Here is an 18,723-nt window from a genome sequence, read left to right as displayed (position 1 = left end):
ACCCTCATAGTAAAGAATTTCTTCCTAAGATGTAATATAAACCTACCCTCTTTCAGTTTAAAATCTTGAAATTGAATGGGACTCAAGTTTAAAAAATTCCATTGATGTCTCCAAAACTCAAAGGTATAGTGGGTGTACATCTATATTGGTACACTAAACAGTACCAAAGGACTTCTGCACTTCAGACACAGTCACTGAAGCAAAGTAGGAGTTCTGATCTTCCTTTTTACTTTCCAAAACTCTCAGTCAAGAGAGTAGAGGAGAGGACAGAGTTCAGGTGACAATTCCTTTATTCACTTTAAATCTATTTCAGGGAATAGAAAGGTTATCGTTTAAAGACTCCATTCCCTCACCCTGTGGGAATACAGAACTTCAGGGATGTATATGGTTCTTTTTCAGCATATTTTTCCCCCAAGGTAATGGAAGTAGGAAAGAAAATTCTCCAAACTATCCACAAAGTGTATGTGTTAATAAATATAACACAGTGCCAGTCCAAGAAGACCGATGAAAGAGGAAAAAGCATAAAAAGGGGAGACAAAAACATGAGAGAAGAGGGAAAAGATTAAGAAGAAAGGCAAGGGAAGAAAATGACGTGAAGGAGGGGAAGATGGAAACATGTTTTTCAAAAAATCATTTGTGTTTCTGTATTACGTTATCTTCCAAAACTGTTCTTATATATGTTAGCTTTATCAAATCCATATGCACTAAGATAAATTTTGTTATTTTTTTCATCAATAGTATTCCATATTCTAACTACAACTGGTAAGCTGAAGAGAAAGTATTTTAGGTATATGAAAGAACTTAACTTCTCTACATGTTGGATTTTTTCCCCCCTTCTAACCTCAGCAGACCTGGAGAAAGAGAAGTAATGTCAATGTTAGGCATAAGCTGACTATAAGCAGTAATGTTGAGAAAAGAGGGTCAGAGGTGCATCAAGAGATACTTTCCTTACATCTTCAGTCACATGGTTGTGGTAACTGTGCTGTATTTTAAAATCTTTTCACAACATTACCAGAACTATCAAAGTTCATTGCTTGTAACATGCCTATGGATAACAAATTATTTAAGTGCAGTTTTGGGTAACACCTGAACCACAATTGCCTAAAAACATTCTTTATCATTTTAGAAATAGTCAAGTGAAAGAGAGAGATGTAAAGAGAACAAGCTCTGTACAGAAGTCCAGTGACACACTGAATTAAAGCAAATTAAGTCAATGTTAGCACAACACACTGATGCAGGAAATGAATATGGGTGTTGTGGGGCTGTACAGCATATTTGAGGACCTGGGATTTGGCAAACCTGTCACAAAGGAATGATTAAGGCAGAAAGCTCAGCTAAATTAAGATCATGCAGCGGAACAAAATACATGACTATTTTTAGAAACTGTTGACGTCCACATAGCCCAGGGAAAAGACTGGCCTCTTACTTTCAGTGTAAGTGACAGCAATGCCATCAGGGTAAGCTACAAGGACATACTGAGAGTAAACGGCAGACAAGTTAAATCTGAGACATATACAGGACAATGTGAAATGATGGCTTAGCAGAACTTCCATAAACTTAATGTCAAGGAGTTTGCTGCCCAGAGTCCCCAAAATGTAAGTTCTTTTGCCAGTTAATAAACGTGCCAAAGTGCAGGTTAGTCTGGGAAATTCTGGTATCAAGCAGCTTTATCTGAGCTTGAAACTATATAAGAAAAAAACAATTTGTGAAGTGTAAATACTGATATTGACTGGGAATCCTTTGTGATGGTTCTAGCTTCAGAAGTGTTGTTCTAGACTTGTTGTGTCTGTGATACTTGATCATATTTTAAAAGAATTCTTCACAAACCATAACTGATTGAGCCTGATTTAAAAAACAGTGAAAACTAGAATGCTAAAGAAGATATTAGAGAGTGTTTTACTCTTTGAGAAATGCTTCTCCTTTGAAAATTAAGATTTCTTTTGTGAGCTGCTGATACTACTTCTCCTAGCAACAGCACAGCTTCCAGGTTCTTGTACTTCTTCATGGTTTTAACAGCCATCAGCCTCTGTTTAAAAAAATTGTTCACTCAATGAGAAATATTTAAGTTTCTTGCTGTTTACACCAGTCCAAAGCTTATGTTCCTTTTTTTTCCAAGTATTGCATTCCTTCTGTAAAAATAGCAGCAGTTTTCAGGCAGCAGTTTTAACAATCGTTAACAGTCAACCTATAAAATATTGTGAGAGTCCAGAAGTATTGCTATGAGAATTTGTAACCTACCACTTGAACATGAGCATGATTTGGGAAAGATCGTAAGGACTAACAACTAGTAAATATCCACCAAGGTTTTAATTCACAGTTGTTTTGGATTCTTACAATCGGGTGGTGGAAGAAACAGAAGACAGAGGATACATCTGTTAAAAACATGGGAGAAAAAACTTTCATTACTAAATTTTATTTCTTTAGAGATGACATGTTAATAGTTCAAAAGGGACTGTCTTGGAGAAAATCAATTGACAACCAACCTGATGCCATAACTGCAGTGTAATGTTTGAGAAAACAGTAGGCTCTACCTTCTTGATCTTGATCTCGGTATAACTACATTCAATAAACAAACACAACATTTAGCAACTTTTCTTCAATGAATTATTTACTATACATAGAACTGGGAGTTCTTTTTACGCACTTGTGAACAGACTAGTCCTGCTCTAGGCTTGAAAGTAGTATTACGTGTAAGATTTTTAAGAGGTCCCTAGAGCAGCAGTGAACTCCTCAAAAATGGTTTAGATTTGCCAATTCAACGAACTTTTTTGTTCTCCTTCATGGGAACAGGGCAGGAAGACACAGCTTGGATCTTCAGACCTCCCCCAACAGAACAGTGGAGTGTACGTGCTCTCTTAGATTCCCAAATTACACTTAGCTACACTGTACTGTTTGTCTTCAAAAGGGATGAAGACAAAGTCTGTGGTCTGTTTTTGTGTGATCTTTCTATATGGGCACAAATAATAATGCAAAAAATATTACTCTGATAATAAAAATAATAGTATCAGTGTACACAGCACAGTGCCATGTTCAGTCAAATAACTCAGTTGCCTATCTCATCATTGCAAAGTCTAAACAACAGGCTAAAAAGAAGTCTTTTCCCAGACAGACTTCCAGCATCATGGGATTTTTCAGACTCTTTCAGTATATTTGACAACCCTCAGCAGCCTTAGGAATTCCTCTGTCCCTGGACTAGTTGCCTGTAAACCCTCAAGATACCAACTTTGCAATAGCTAATGCAAAAATGTGTTATGCTGTGAAGCTTATCAGATCATCTTCAACACCTATGCATATCTCCCACCACTCCATCTAGAAGCCTGTTCTACTATGGCTTCTGATCAATCTTCTATATTTGCTGGGAAAGCAGCTGTGGTGTCCCCTAGAGATGTTATCACCCAACAGCATTTCCACACAGCAGTAGTCCAGGTAGGTCATTGTTGGGCAAAAACACAGCAGTAAAAGAAACAACTTCTATTCAGAGATTTCCTTCCATGTAAAAAAGTTTCTGCTGCCTTTAATGGAGGCTTAGGTTTCAACTTGTAGAGAATAAGAACATGGGGTAGTTATTCACAGACAACTTGGACTTCCAAAAGGTTTACATGGCAAAACTCTTTTTTTTTTAACTTTTTCATCAAAACTTGTAACTAACTTTTCCATTTGCACCACAAATTTCAAGTCTCTTGTTCAGAAACTTCGAGACTGAAATAACCAATAAGAGTATAATCTGTTCCTTTAGATACTTTCACAAAAACTCTATGGTGTAGGCCCATTCCTAATTCTGTACTATGGAGTTAAAAACATCTAAGACTTGGAAGGCTTACCAGGCCATGCCTGTAGCTTTTGTTCCCATTTTCTGATATTCATCATTGGAGACCTATAACTCTTTAACCGTATAACTCTGCCATTAGGGGAAATCTGGGTAACAGTTTCTGCAATGCCTATTGTAAAACAAGCAGGAGTGAGCTGGACATATGGATTTTCTTCACATGTCTTTCCAGAGCTGTGATCTTCCACTTTGAAATCTCCTTTCCACTGTAATTGACAACACAGGATTCATAATTGTCCTTTCTGCTGTTTAGCATATGGGTTCGTATTCCAAAACTGCTTAATAAACCATTATGGCTTTCAAAAGAGTGATCTATACTTTCACAGTCAGGGATAATTCTACATAATTGATAGAATCACACTAGGATAAAGCTGTGATGAGATCAAAATAAGGTCTCAAAATCAATACTTAATACAAATTAATGCATCTTTATCTAACCGTAGTTTAATATCCGATGGAATATTTCAAGGCTTCACAACATTATCTAAGGAAGTAGATAAAGGAACAACATTTTATTACATTCTGTTCACTTTTTAAGTCAAGGATTTAGCAAAGGGATTTCCTGCTTGCTTTCTTTCCTTCTCGCTTGCTTTCTTCCTTTCTTTCTTTGCTCAGAAACAGCTTCGTGAAACTAGCACTTAGAAATACTTATGTTTAAAGTCAGAAACACACTTAAATATCTTGCTGAACTAAGCCTTCACATCTACTAAGACTGAAGCTGAATTTTCTTCTCCCTATGTGTAAAAAAACTATAATGCTAAAATTATTTTGGGATTAGCTAACTTCCAGAAGTAATAGATTCAATAAGACTTCTTAACTTGACGGTAATATTTGAGTTACAATTTTGATCACATCATAAAAAATAAATCTTAGCAGTGTATGACATAAAGATATCAGATGACATCTTTGTAGAATCACAATAAATCCTCGGAACTTAAGGAACCTGAAATAGTCCACATGAGCAATATGTAGTAAAAACACTGACACACATTATTATAGCCATTGTTAGAAAGTCTCAGGGAGGGAACTTTCATATTCACTTGGCTGCATAGTACAACACAGTCCACAAATACAGCACAAAGTACTTTGTAAGGAATATAAACTAGTGTAACCGCTTCAGCTGTCACTCAGTTGGTCCTGAACCACACTGACACAAGTGAAATTATATTTCGAAATCTAACATTTAACATCTTTAAAAGCAGTTATCTAGAAACTGCATTTAATGCTTTCCTTTCTGTCATTGTTCTGTTTTCTTCTCTTATCTTCTGTTTTAAGGGATAAACTGTCCTGGTTTTGTGGGGATAAAATTTATAGAATCAATTTTCTATTACATTCTGTTTCAGGTTGTGCCCAGCTGTGGTATGGTGATCAAGGCCATTAGCAGTGAAAGCCAGGGCAGCTGACCCAGGCTGGCCCACAGGTGTATTCTATAACATTAACGTCAGGTTCACTATAAATAGGAAAACTTGGTGGGGATGGGGGAGCTCTTTGCTCTGCTCTCTTCTACTTCTTTTTCTTTCTCCTCTGTTCTCAATGGTTGCACTCAGTAGAGGAACTTGACACCACTCTCTGGGCTCAGTATAACTTTGTGTCTTTTGTATTAGCACCGATATTGGTTTTCTTATTTTATTAAATCTGTTTAAATTTCAACCCATGAGTCTCCCTCCTTTTCCCAATTCCTTTTCTTAGCTGGGGAGGGGTCTTGGGTGATAGAACAAGTGGTTATTGTTTAGCCCTTAGTGCAGGCTAAACAAAGATGACAACAACAAAAAGATGAATTCCAAGTTATGAGGTACTTTACTAGCCTTTGCTGCTGACAAATAATAATAAATACATAAAATCTGCACTCACCCATTTCACTTCTAATCTTTGCATGTGCCATCTTACCACCTCTACAACCTGCTGATACTATACTTTTTTGTCTCCTTATTTTTTTACAAGTTACAAGGTCTTGGTTTCAGTTTCTGCTGGAGTTCTTCCTAAACTCAAATCCTTACTATTTATGACTGAAAGTTATGTAAAAAAGCTGAATGTGGTGTATTTGATAAGGTTTAAGAGCATCCATTCTTAGATTACATTATGAGAAATATCTTAAAATACACAAATACTCAAAAGCTTGGACTGAAAGAAATTGCTGTAATGCTCTATCTTCAGGTCCTATAGTTTTCTCATATCTAAATTCTGAAGATGAGGTACCACACTTATCAACTTCTGGACAACTGTAGGTCATTTATTCTAATATATGCAAAGACCTACCTAAACATTTTTTATTTTCTTCTTCCTTTTAATCATCCAGATACAAGAATTATCTCCCAAAAACAGAAGGTAGTTCAAAACCAGAAAACAAAATGACACTGGAATGACATAGCTGAGTATGTTTCCCACATCCTAAAGAAAGGGAAAAAAAAAAAATTAAGCATATTTAATTTACACACAGTGATGCAACATAAGTTTGACCAAATATAAGTGGGGAAGAAGTTTGAAAAGTGCCCTGTAACATGCTGAAAAGTTCTGCTTCAGAAAAGGAAGAAAAACTGTAAGATGTGATACATTGCAGAGTATGCTGTGTAAAGTCATTAAAAGAACATGTTTCTCAACATGCAGCTCATTTGATGTATGAGCTGTGTCCAGGATGAAACCTATTGCTCATAGATATACTTCTTTTAAGATGACATCATTGCTTAAATAAATGTGCAATCATCTTATATTAGATCGATTTGAATTCAGGCACTTTGCCAAATTCTTCATTTTCTACAACCTTTCTTTGAGAAGAATGCATAATAAACCTGGTAATGCTTAGCAGCTAACTGTCCTTCACCTATTACACTGACAAATGATGCAGTAAGCTGATTGTGGTTTAAACAATGCAACAGGTTTGAGAAATTGCTCTCATGCTTGTTAAGTCAGGAATAGAGGCTTTACGTGCCCCCCCACTCCCTGCCCCATATTCTGTGATCTGTAATCCCCCAGGTAGAAACTTTCAGAGATACTGTTCTAATACATGGAACAAAGCATCTTAGAAACATGGGCTACTTTGAGATTAAAATTCAGAGGGCCGTTAAGTTAGAGCACTGACTAAGACTCTTTCCTTTTTCCTCTACCACCTCTCCTTTCACATTTCACAAAACCATCTCAGGACTAGTCTGCTGAAGCAGAATTAGAATTCCAGAGAGAAGATTTGAACTGCTGAAATGTTAAACATGTCAGCGTGTTAGAGATCCACACTTCTGCTCTACAGCAATAAGTAGTACAAGGTCTAACTGCCTCTTCCTCATCCTCAGGTGAAAAGAACAATCTATGTCAGTCATATTCAGCAGGCACCTACTTACTGTGTTTTACCCTGGCAATCTGGGCTGCAAGACCATTCAGAGACTCTGTAACTGTCTCCTAAAGGTAAGTATGGTATACGAATTAAAAAAAAAAAACACATATAGCTCATATATTAAAATAATTTTGCAAAAGCCAGTAAGAGACACCACACGGTTTTCTGAAGAACCCTCTTGATAATAAACCCGATTATGGAAAGAAAACTTAAGAGAAAAGGTCAATATATACAGTTTAACATGGAAATTAATGTATTATTTAAAACATTCTCACAGTTTCTGCTGTGGGGTTTAGTGAGTGAAGAGCTCTAATCTCAGTTAATATGCTGTAGAAGAATATCTTCCTCTTTCTGTCCGCTATTTCTTCACTAAATAAATTCCAAATCAATAAATAGAAACTCCAATCCGCATGTAATATTTAGCTTAAAATCCAACTGCCAAACGTCATGAAAAGCAGGCGTAGAAGTAAGTCAGGAAATAGTCACACTACATAACATTAGAATGAGCAACACATTTTGATGCATATCAGAAACAGATAACACAGACAATTTACTGTTGCTTTCAGTGTCCTAATGTTAATTCACAATCACCTAACGAAAAGCGAAAGGTCACCAGCTCTGCAACTATCAGTCAAATAGCTCATTTAAGATTAACAATAATCTATTCACTTTTATCTGTTGTAGGTAAAAGGGAATCAGTAAATTTATTCATGAAAATTCCATTAATTCAGCTGAGGGTTAATAGCAAACTTGGAGTGAGTAGTAAACTTTGTAATAGTAAACCCTGGGCCACAAACCATGGGCTTGGTGGCTCTCGTTTGGCTCTTCCTAGCACACAGATGACACAGGATGTCTGGTGATCTAGAGCTTAATACAAAGTTGTGCAACACTCCAACAATCACCTCCTTTCCACAATCCCAAATTCATACAGAGGATGTGCAAAGTAAGAGAGTGGAAGAAGGCATTTAAAGAAGGATGACGGAGGGTCACAGCCAGGCACAGAACACGCAGACCACTCACGTGTCCCACCAAGGCTGTCCCTTTCATCTTGGCTAAATTCCCCCCTTCCCACATTACCCAGGTGGGTGCGCAGGGAGAGAGCATGAGCTGGAAAGACTCAACAGACTGATCCATTTTATTCCGGGTACTAGGACGCAACCAGACCACATAACTATGTATGTTTGCACGCAGTTTTCTTACTGAATGAATTTTTCTTTATGCTGCCTGTAAGAAACTGTAAACTGTTAGCTACTCCTTCCTTACTCAATAAAAAAAATAAACAGAAAATCTCTTTTCCAGTCATATATATGCATAACCCTAGTGACAGCTACAGCATGCCAAAATGTCATCTTCACTCCATTCATTTCATTTAAAAGTGTTTCTTTTCAAACAGAGAAAAATAAAATTGCTCTCCCATGTGGTAGATATAAATAAATAAATAAAGTGTTAATGAATTTCATCCTCACGGATAATACAAATATTGCCATGACCCTGAGAGCACTGCCAGCCCTGCCCAGACACCCATGGCTCCCCACCCTCACCCTGTCCAGGTGCCAGGACCCCATTTCAGCCCCACAGGTCTACCTCCACCCTGCCCCACTCCCAGGATGCCATTTCAGCCTCCCAGGTCTTCAGTCCCTGCCCCAGTGATGCCACAGCATGGCCAGTCTCCAGCTTCCCACAGGGTCCTGCTCAGCCATGGGCCCTGTCAAGCTGGGCCCACTCCTGCGCTCACATCCTGGCCCAGCCTCAGCGTGTCCCTGTCCCCACAGAGGTGCCCAATGTCCCAGGCTGGGGCTGCCCTGGTGACCCACCCCCCGGCTGCCCTGCTCCTGGCTGGGACGGTGGGACAGGACGGGCTGCCAGGCCCTGCCCTGCCACCCCAGGGAGTTGCTGGTCCTCATGGTGACCTATCAGGACAAAGGGTGATTATACAGTAGAACACAGTTGCAGCAAGATGGTAAAATTGCTGTATTTTTCCATGGCAGTTTCAGCTTATCTGAACACTTTAGGTTGGTTAAAAATTAGATTAAGTCTCTGAAAGGACATACTTTCTGGTTATTAAGGTAATAGGATATACCCTTTTGTAGCGCTACAATGCCGATGCGCACATGGGATTTTGACTGGGCTGAGTTACGTTCTCATCTACAGCAATAATGAAACTAAATCGAGCCTATCAGAATAACAGCACTACTTGCAGTCTACACCAAAACAGCTGAGAGATGAACCCACAGCACTTTGGGCTTTATTTTGTTCTTCACTGCAGCTCCTTTGAGTTTCAGTGCATCAGAGGGACGCTGGAGCTGCCTGCCTGGTTGTTTAGGTAGCACTTTTTTCTTTCCTAGTGTTTTTTTGAAAGAATAGGACATACCTGTATCAAACTGTGGATGTAACTTTTGTATTCCTGTCTCCATTTCAGAATTTTAGAATTGAGCCAGCAATGTGCCCTTGTGGCCAAGAAGGCCAATGGCATCCTGGGGTGCATTAGGAAGAGTGTGGCCAGCAGGTCGAGGGAGGTTATCCTCCCCCTCTACACTGCCCTAGTGAGGCCACACCTGGAGTACTGTGTTCAGTTCTGGGCTCCACAGTTCAAGAAAGATAAGGAACTACTGAACAGAGTCCAGCGAAGGGCTACAAAGATGATCAGAGGACTGGAGCATTTCTCTTATGAGGAGAGGCTGAGGGAGCTGGGTCTGTTTAGCCTGGAGAAGAGAAGACTGAGCGGGGGTTCTTATCAATGCTTACAAATACCTTAGGGGTGGGTGTCAAGAGGATGAGGCCAGACTCTTCTCAGTGGTGCCCAGCGACAGCACAAGGGGCAACAGGCACAAACTGAAACACAGGAAGTTCCATCTGAATATGAGGAAAAACTTCTTTACTTTGAGGGTGACAGAGCATGGGAGCAGACTGCCCAGGGAGGTTGTGGAGTCTCCTTCTCTGGAGACATTCAAAACCTGCCTGGATGAGACCCTGTGCAACCTGCTGTACGTGAACCTGCTTTGGCAGGGGGTTGGACTAGATGATCTCCAGAGGCCCCTTCCAACCATTACCATTCTGTGACTCTCTGATTCTGTGATTTAACCTTCATTTCACAGAATAAACTCTACTTCAAATTATCCATCAGTTTTGAGCTAAATGGTGACAGATTCTGAAAAACTGACATGAGACGACATCTGACATTGGTCTAGGGGCATTAGCTCTGTCTTTCTCTCAACCACTGGTCCACCACAAAAGGAAATTGTCTCTTTATAAATGGAAGTGTAAAAGATGTAGACAAAGACATTATCTGTGCCAAAAAAAGGGAGACCTTACATTTAAGGAATAAACCTATATGAAGAAAGGAGTCATCCAGACCTACACATCAGACAAGCAAAGTGGAACAAGAGGAGGAAAAAGGAGCATCAGCTGTGCCCAAGACTCTTATTTCAGATACTTTTCACTTTTGTTACAGGATCAGGAGAGGCAGTGACTCTGAAAAGAGTCACTGCAGCCTCAACAGTCAGAGCATTCAGCCACACTCCAGTGCACTAAGGTAAACGGAAAGTGATCGTGGATCCTTTCAATGTATCAGGCTGGGGACTTTGGCTATGGAGGACAAAATGAACTGCCTATTCAACCAGCTCTGCTACCAACACTGTCCTCTGAAAGAGTGGTGGTGGACAACAAGTGGAATCACCTTCACAGAAGCATGGGGACTCAAAAGAGCATGTGAGTGCAGCCATTTACCGCTAACAGAAAATGGGAGTAAAAGAGAGAAGAGTGTGCATCTTAATTTTACCATAGAAAGATCTGTGACTCTCAAAGACTTCCACAAATACTAAGAAATCCATTTTTGAGTGTAGGTAGATTAGGGTACGGCGACCGGAAAATCTCGGGCTGTAACGGAAGGTGGGCGTGGCGAAAGGAGCAGGATGTGTCATTATCGTGCGAGTTCGTACGGGACAAGACGACTATATAAGGCTGTTGCGCAGTTAAATAAATGCCATTTGTTGCATCCTCACATTGGTGTCAGTGCTCAATGGCCCTGGGGTGCGGATAGCCTCAGGCCAGCCAGCAACCGAACGGAGCTTGCTGCAGACAAGCGGCAACAAGTGGTGACCCCGATGTGATTGCTGGACTGGCGGACCGCAGGCAGTCGGAGTGGGTTCGCGAGCCATGGAAACCTTGATGAAGGTGATTTCGTTACTGGGCGGGGAATTTAAGATTTCTGTGAAATCGAAAGACGTAGTCCAGTGTGTGGACCGTCTCGTTAAAGGGGGGGGCGGTGGCAGGACTGGCTGATTGTTTACAGTCGAATACCTGGGAGCGGTGCTCAATGAAGCTCGCTGAGCGAGCTATGGCAGCGGGTTCTGCCAAAGAATTAAAAACATGGGGAGTTATCTTGTGGCTGCTACGGACTGCGTGGGAGGACTGGGCGACATGGGATGCGGCTCGGACGTGTTTACATGGGGTCTACTCTGACCAAGACAGAAGTGACAGTGGTGAAACTCCTCCAACATATACTCTCTGAGAGAGGAATTAAATATGACGAAGCTGCGTTAAAGCAGTTACTGTTTTGGGCAAAAGATAAAGGACATTTTACAACCTTTAATGATGTCTTTGAAGTGCCTTTATGGGAGAAGATTGGTGACTCTCTCTGGAATGCGGTGTCAAGTGGTGATAAGGAAGCCTTTAAATTGTCTGCTACATGGAGGCTGGTTAGTGAAGCGTTAAAAGGAATAAAAGCAGAGAGAGAAGTCACACATACAGCTTTTATGGCTTTAGGACCACAGGCGCCTACTACCCCCTCACTGTTTGCGGGACCAACACCTCCCATGGCCCCGGTGGCTGTACCGGTGGCAGCTCCTTTATCACCGTGGGTACGGACGGCTCCGAAAAAAGCTGAGGAGCGGGGAGTGAGAAAAATAGATACAGATCCATCAGAACCGGTAGTGCGCCCTAAAACACAAACTCGATTTGAACTAATTGATTCAGACGCTGAACAGGAGACTTGGCAGAAACCCCCTCCGAAACCCCCTCCCTCTCATTGATCTCTCTACGGATGAGGCTGAGCAGGAGGACAAGAAGGAGGGTAAACATGCTTTGTACCCACCTTTACCGGATTCGCCATTTACAGAGTCAGCAGTACCAGAGTCACAAGGACTTAAAGGACTGTTACCATCACGAAATGGACATGAACTTGACATGACAGAGCTTGGTAGACGACTGGAAGAATTAAAGACGGAATTGCAGCAGCATCGTTCAGCCAACGCCTCGGGACACGTGACTATGTCTCCCCCAAAAACCCCCCTCTGTGTTCGAGACAAGTATTAGGGCCACCTCAACCTCCTTTACAACTCCCTACTCCACCTTTAGATCAGGGCGGGGGGGGAGGTTTGCGTCCATCTGGTAATGTGGGAGGTGAGGGAGAGGGTCAGCTTCCGCCCGCGTATACAGGGGAAGGGGGGCAGGTGAGGGAGGAGTGAAATGGAAAGGGGTCATTCGAGATGTGTTATTAGAAGGAGTTGTGATTCCACGGGCATATCCGGTGATTGTGGGTGCGGGTCCTGAGGGAAGAAATATTTGGCAACTGTTAGATTGGAAAATTGTAAAAGAAGCATTACCACTATAGTTAGCGAAGGACAACACAGGTGAGGACTGCAGAAAAGTTGCTGCAGGGATGGCAAATAGTAATGCCACCTTAACTGAGCTAATGGATGCTTGTGAGAAAGTAGGAACCACCACATTTCAGATGGAGCATTTAGCAAAAACTTTTGCAGCGGCAATTAAGGTAGTTCATCGTTGTTATACATGCGAACAGGAAGGTCACTTTAAGAAAAACTGCCTTAAGAAGTTGAAGCTGAGTGGGAGAGATAACTCTGTTTTGATGTGTCATTGCTGTGGGAAGCTAGGGCATTTTGTGAAGCTGTGCAGGTCTCAGTATAATGCTCAAGGTCAGCTGATAACAACCAGCTGCAGAATACAGGGAAACTGGAGAAAGAACGCGGGGGGGGGAACTGTATGCTGACACAAATGAATCTTCACAACCAGTTCCAGGCCTATGCAGTTAACTCGCAGCCCGAACCGCAGGGAGCGCAGGACTGGTGTTACCACACGGGGTTAACCTGTGCGGCTGCCAAGCCTTGGACCTGTGGCAAACAGGGATAATGCTAATGCTGATTGTCAAAAGATCATTGAAGCTTTACCTGGAAAAACAGATTTGAATGCTATGATAAAGGCATGTGCAAAAGTGGGTACTGTGGAACATAAGGCTCAAGTTATGGCTGCGGCCGTACTTGGGGCTTACGTCGTCACAATTGCAGCCTATATTCCAATAGTTAGCAGGGGACACAACTTTAACAGCGCCACGACACACTACTTCAGAGGTACAGCAACTGATTACGGAAATAGAAAGCAGGCTACATTCCAAATTTGTACATTGTATTGATTTGAATCAGGAAATACAAATTATCACTTTGTTTGATAGGCAAATTCAGTATGCAATAATTGGTCAATGGAATTCAGAATGATCAGATTCGTTACAGAGCTATTGGCACAGATTATTCATCAAGGGACGGATGCGATGTCGGGAGCTTGTGGCCAGAGATCCCTGCATCACTAATCGTTCCTATTTTGCAGCTCAATATTTTGAGTGGTGTATGGCTAATAGCTTTGCTTTGCAAACAGCTATGGAGAATTTCTCGGGACAGGTTGTTTACCACTTGCCCTCCCATCCTGTTATAAAATTGAGTGTGGAACTTCCAATTGCCACAGGAGTGTGGTGCGCAGACACTCCTGTGGATGGAATTACCATTTTTACGGATGGATCTGGGAACAGAGGCAAGGCGGGCCTTGTCTGGTATTCTGATGGCAAGTGGGAATCTATGGTAGTACAACAAAAGGGTTCACCTCAGGTGGTAGAATTACGAGCTGTATTAAAAATATTTCAGAATTTTCCCATTCCCTTTAATTTGATTGCTGATTCAGCATATGTAGCTGGCATTATAAAGCAATTGGATAGATCTGTTATAGAGCATATATGTAATCAGTGTGTTTTTGAATTGCTGCGAGCTCTGTGGCAAGAAATTCAAATCCGAACTGCATTGTTTTATGTTTTACATGTAAGAAATCATACTAATTTGCCTGGGTTTATTGCAGAAGGCAATGCTCGAGTGGACTCTTTGGTTTTTCATCCTAAAACAACACTTTGTACCAGAGTGGAAGCAATAGCACAATTGCTTATCAAAGTACATAAAAGGATTACAGACATTACCGGACTAGACTCAGATGCTATCTATTTACCTATCAGAAAGGAATATCTACAGTGGTTAACAAATCAGTCAACTCTTTTTCAAATGGCCTTACAGGACTTTACTAGACAATTGTTAACACATTTGCCAAAAGATAAAAAGCTACAGTTTATTTGCAAACAGGATTGGGAAGAAAAACCTATCAGATCAGAGATACCTGTGACTGGACTAACTGTTTTTACTGATGCAGGAAAGCGATCACATTCAGCAGTTATTACCTGACAAGAGGATGGACAATGGAAACATTGTAAATTCTCAGGACAAACTGAGGACTCATTGCAGACACTTGAATTTTTTGCGATATATCAGGTTTTTGTGAAATGGAAGGATTTACCTGTCAATATTGTAACAGACTCTCTTTATGCAGCAGGCATTGTAAATCGAATTGAAAAAGCTTTTATACGACCAATAAGAAATATGCGACTTTACACCATTTTGCTACAGTTGCATCAAGCAATAAACCTCAGAGAGATACCTTATTTTGTCACCCACATTCGTAGTCATCAGTTTGATCAAGGTTTGAGCATTGGAAATAATAAAGCAGACACACTTGTGTCCTATACGCAAATATCACCAAATTTATTTGAACAAGTACACCTATCCCATCAATTCTTTCATCAATCAGCGAAAATGTTAGCGAAACAATTTCACCTCACCATGGCACAAGCACGTGAATTAGTTAGTCCTTGTCCTAGTTGTCAGAAAATTGGCATGGGAATTGGAATAGGGGTAAATCCTCGAGAGTTGAGTGCGTTGCAACTGTGGCAAATGGACGTTACTCACATTGCAGAATTTGGAAGGCTCAAATATGTTCATGTATCTGTTGATACGTTTTCACTTGTAATATGGGCAACAGCACAAACTGGGGAAACAGGTCGTCATGTCAAATGACATTTACTTGCTTGCTTTACAAGTCTTGGGGTTCCACAACAACTTAAGACTGATAATGGACCAGCATACTATTCATAAATTTTTCGTCAATTTTGTCAACTATGGGGTATTACACATGTCACCGGGATTCCTCATTCGCCTACGGGTCAGGCGATTGTCGAACGTGCTCATAGTACATTGAAACAGCTTCTGCAAAAACAAAAAGGGGGAGAGGAAACTGAACCTTCTGAGAGACTTGCAAAGGCTGTTTATGTACTTAACCATGTAACTTTAGCAGAAGATAAGGAGTGACCCCCAATTGTAATACATTGGGAGGCAGTTCGACAGGGAGCAAGCTATGTGCAAAACAAAGGCAAAGTGTGGTATAGGGAATCAGGTACTAACGAATGGTTGGGACCAGGGGAACTATTACTAATGGGTCGAGGTTATGTTTCTGTCTCTACAGGCGCAGGAGTACGGTGGATTGTTTCTAAAAGGATGGTTAGCCACATTATTAGAGGGAATAGTTTATATAGTTGTGATTATAATTATCATAGGGATCTGCGTGGGTTGTGTTGAGGCAATCATTGAGAATAGTATATGGAAGTAGTGAGATAATAAATCTAACTACTTCCAAAGGGGGAAATTGATACCAGATGGTTTAGCAACGGTTTAGCAAGAGTAGGCCTCAGAGTAGGCTCTAAAAGGCCTGATCTGTGTTACCTTTAAACAGAATCAGCTTTCCTGTCAGTAATTTTCCTTTCAGCTAGAATAACAGAGAATAACAGTATGTTCTGAAGTAAACTGCATGTTTTGTAGATAGAGTCTGCTTATGGGAATGTTTATAATAGGCATTATCCTACTTGTGTTACCCTGTTTGTTTGCATGTTTGCAGAAAACTGTGCAACGAATGGTCAATACAACTTTTGTGGCTCAACAACAGAGAGCAGGATTTATGGGTAACCAAGGCTGGGATTCTCTGACTGGGCTCTGCGACACACAGGGAACCAGGTTTAAGTAAGAAACAAAAACACAGAATTAAGATTCTTGGGGAGGGGGAAGGATTCCCAGACGTAATTCCTGTCAACTACCAATCTCACATTTTACATCGCCCTCTTTATTCTTTAAATCATTTTGCCCGGGGAGACCAAGAGCGTGCCCCAATTGAGCGACATTGGGGTCCAGGGGTGCCAGAAGTGGGCCCCCCAGTCAAGGTTCGGTTCCCTGGGACAGCGGAGTGGGAAACAGGTTGGGAGCTGCTACATCACGGGAGGGGGTATGCCGCCATCAAACGGGATGATGTTATACAGTGGGTCCCTACACGCTGTTTGCGCCCTGATTTAAAACAAAATCCTAACCCGAAGTAATATGTACACTGTCCGAGCTTTATGTTTTGCAGGAGTACCTGTGGGGGAAGCCGAAACAGCACCAGCCTCGACCTTCAGACGTGAGGAGTCATGACAGTACAGAGAGTCTGGTAAAGCGGAGGGGCGCCAAGAAAGATGAGGAACGGCGGCCATTGCTGAGTGAAACAAAAGCTTTAAACAATGCGCTCATGATTAGCTTGCTTTTGCTTTGCATCTCAGGAGTTGCAGGGGAATCTTACTGGAGAACCTGGGCTCGGGATGTTGTATCCGCCAGCTACGCTTACGCTTTGACGCAAGGCTCCAGAATCAGCGATACGCTTTACTTCGCATGACTTGAAGCATGGGGAGGGGGAAATGTAGGTAGATTAGGGTACGGCGACCGGAAAATCTCGGGCTGTAACGGAAGGTGGGCGTGGCGAAAGGAGCAGGATGTGTCATTATCGTGCGAGTTCGTACGGGACAAGACGACTATATAAGGCTGTTGCGCAGTTAAATAAACGCCATTTGTTGCATCCTCACATTGGTGTCAGTGCTCAATGGCCCTGGGGTGCGGATAGCCTCAGGCCAGCCAGCAACCGAACGGAGCTTGCTGCAGACAAGCGGCAACATTGAGACATACATTACAACCAAGAGATTGAGTGTATCTATGGTGTAAAATACACAATTAAAAGTTGTATTTAGGAATTACAAATTTTATGTACTTTTTTTTACTATGCTATACATCATACAGCTTTCTCTAAAAACATATTTTTAATAGTTCTCCTTTTCATTGAGGTTATCATATATGCCATAAAATTTAAAATATTGCTGCAGCTGGAATTAGGGCTACAATTATGGAGGATTGCTTAGTGCCTTCAGAAATGGCATAACGTAAATCCTACATAATAATTTCATTTCCCCTCCAAATGTTCAATTAGATTAATTTACACAAGTACATTGCCCTTTTCCTCACATACCACAGAAATAGTTGCCTTGGAGTGAAAGATAACCGCTCTTTAGACTCAGTGTTGTGCAACTGAATGGGGTGAGACTTTCTCATTGAAATGCAATGATTGTACAGCCAACTGTTGCACAAGTGACTGGATGAAAAGTTGTTTCTATGGAAGAGTTGACTTCTGTGACTGCTGTTAAAAAGATTTTGCATTATCAACATAAAGAAAAATGTTTTCACAAATGAAAACCTACATGTGAGATAACTACAATAATGGTGACCTGTTTCACTGGGTAAGGGAAAATAATGACTGAGCACAGTAAAACCAAACCTCAGTGCTAATATTGTTTCATAAATATATGCTGTATATTAAAGTTTGGTATAAAATACAGCATTCAGTGTGAAGAATAGTGTCACTCTGTCTATATAGCAATGTAGCTGAAAGCATTGCCTGTTTTAAAGTTTTATAATGCAATGACTAACACTAATTTTCAAAAGACTGGGAAGGCATTTATTTTTATATATTCAAACCTTCATAAGTAATAAGATTTACTCTGAATATGGAATGAATTAGAACCCTCTTATACATCGTAGCCTATTTAACAGTTTAAAAGAATATTATTTTGGTAATGACCACATTTCATAATTTTCTGTCAATTTTATGAAATCAGATGAAGTTAAACAATGAAGACAAAAGCTATAGCCAAGTATCAGATAATCTAAGAGAAAACCCAAGTAACTTACAAGGGGAAACTGTTAATTAACCTGTCCTATATTTTATTTGTTCTCAAATTTGTCTTTTTATGAATTCTGCATAAATCTACTAGACATCAAGAATATTTTACTATCACTAGTTATGCCTTATTCAGAGTTTTGCAGATGAAATTCTGTCTCTGATGACCTCAGTGGAAATTTTGCCATTATCTTCAAAGACAGTTCGGACTTCACGTTTCTCAGCAGGTTGTTCTTGGTTAACAAGAAGGTGTTGAGTCTCACTATATTTTCACACACCCACTGGACTCTTTAAAGCTATAGTAACTGACAGAACTAAGGAATTAGCCCCAAACCTCTGGTTCTGTAAGGGACAGATTGGCATTTTACAGAATGGTGCAGTCATG

At 40.8% G+C, this 18,723-nt stretch overlaps 1 protein-coding gene and 1 long non-coding RNA gene across 2 annotated transcripts in view; one reads left to right on the top strand and one right to left on the bottom strand.

The window, feature by feature from the left end:
* SNTG1 (syntrophin gamma 1) overlaps positions 1–18,723 on the bottom strand; it is a 418,769-nt gene that overhangs the window by 210,457 nt on the left and 189,589 nt on the right. The gene's annotated exons all lie outside the window — the stretch shown is intronic.
* On the top strand, positions 1,493–16,281 carry LOC137661149 (uncharacterized). Its single transcript, XR_011047833.1, has 3 exons — positions 1,493–1,595; positions 7,108–7,219; positions 16,203–16,281. It is a non-coding gene; the product is annotated as an uncharacterized lncRNA (long non-coding RNA).

The sequence above is a fragment of the Nyctibius grandis genome, chromosome 3 (genome assembly GCF_013368605.1).
Source record: "Nyctibius grandis isolate bNycGra1 chromosome 3, bNycGra1.pri, whole genome shotgun sequence".
Lineage (NCBI taxonomy): Eukaryota > Metazoa > Chordata > Aves > Nyctibiiformes > Nyctibiidae > Nyctibius > Nyctibius grandis.
The sequence above is the reverse complement of the archived record's forward strand: the minus strand, read 5'-3'. Positions and strand labels throughout refer to the sequence as shown.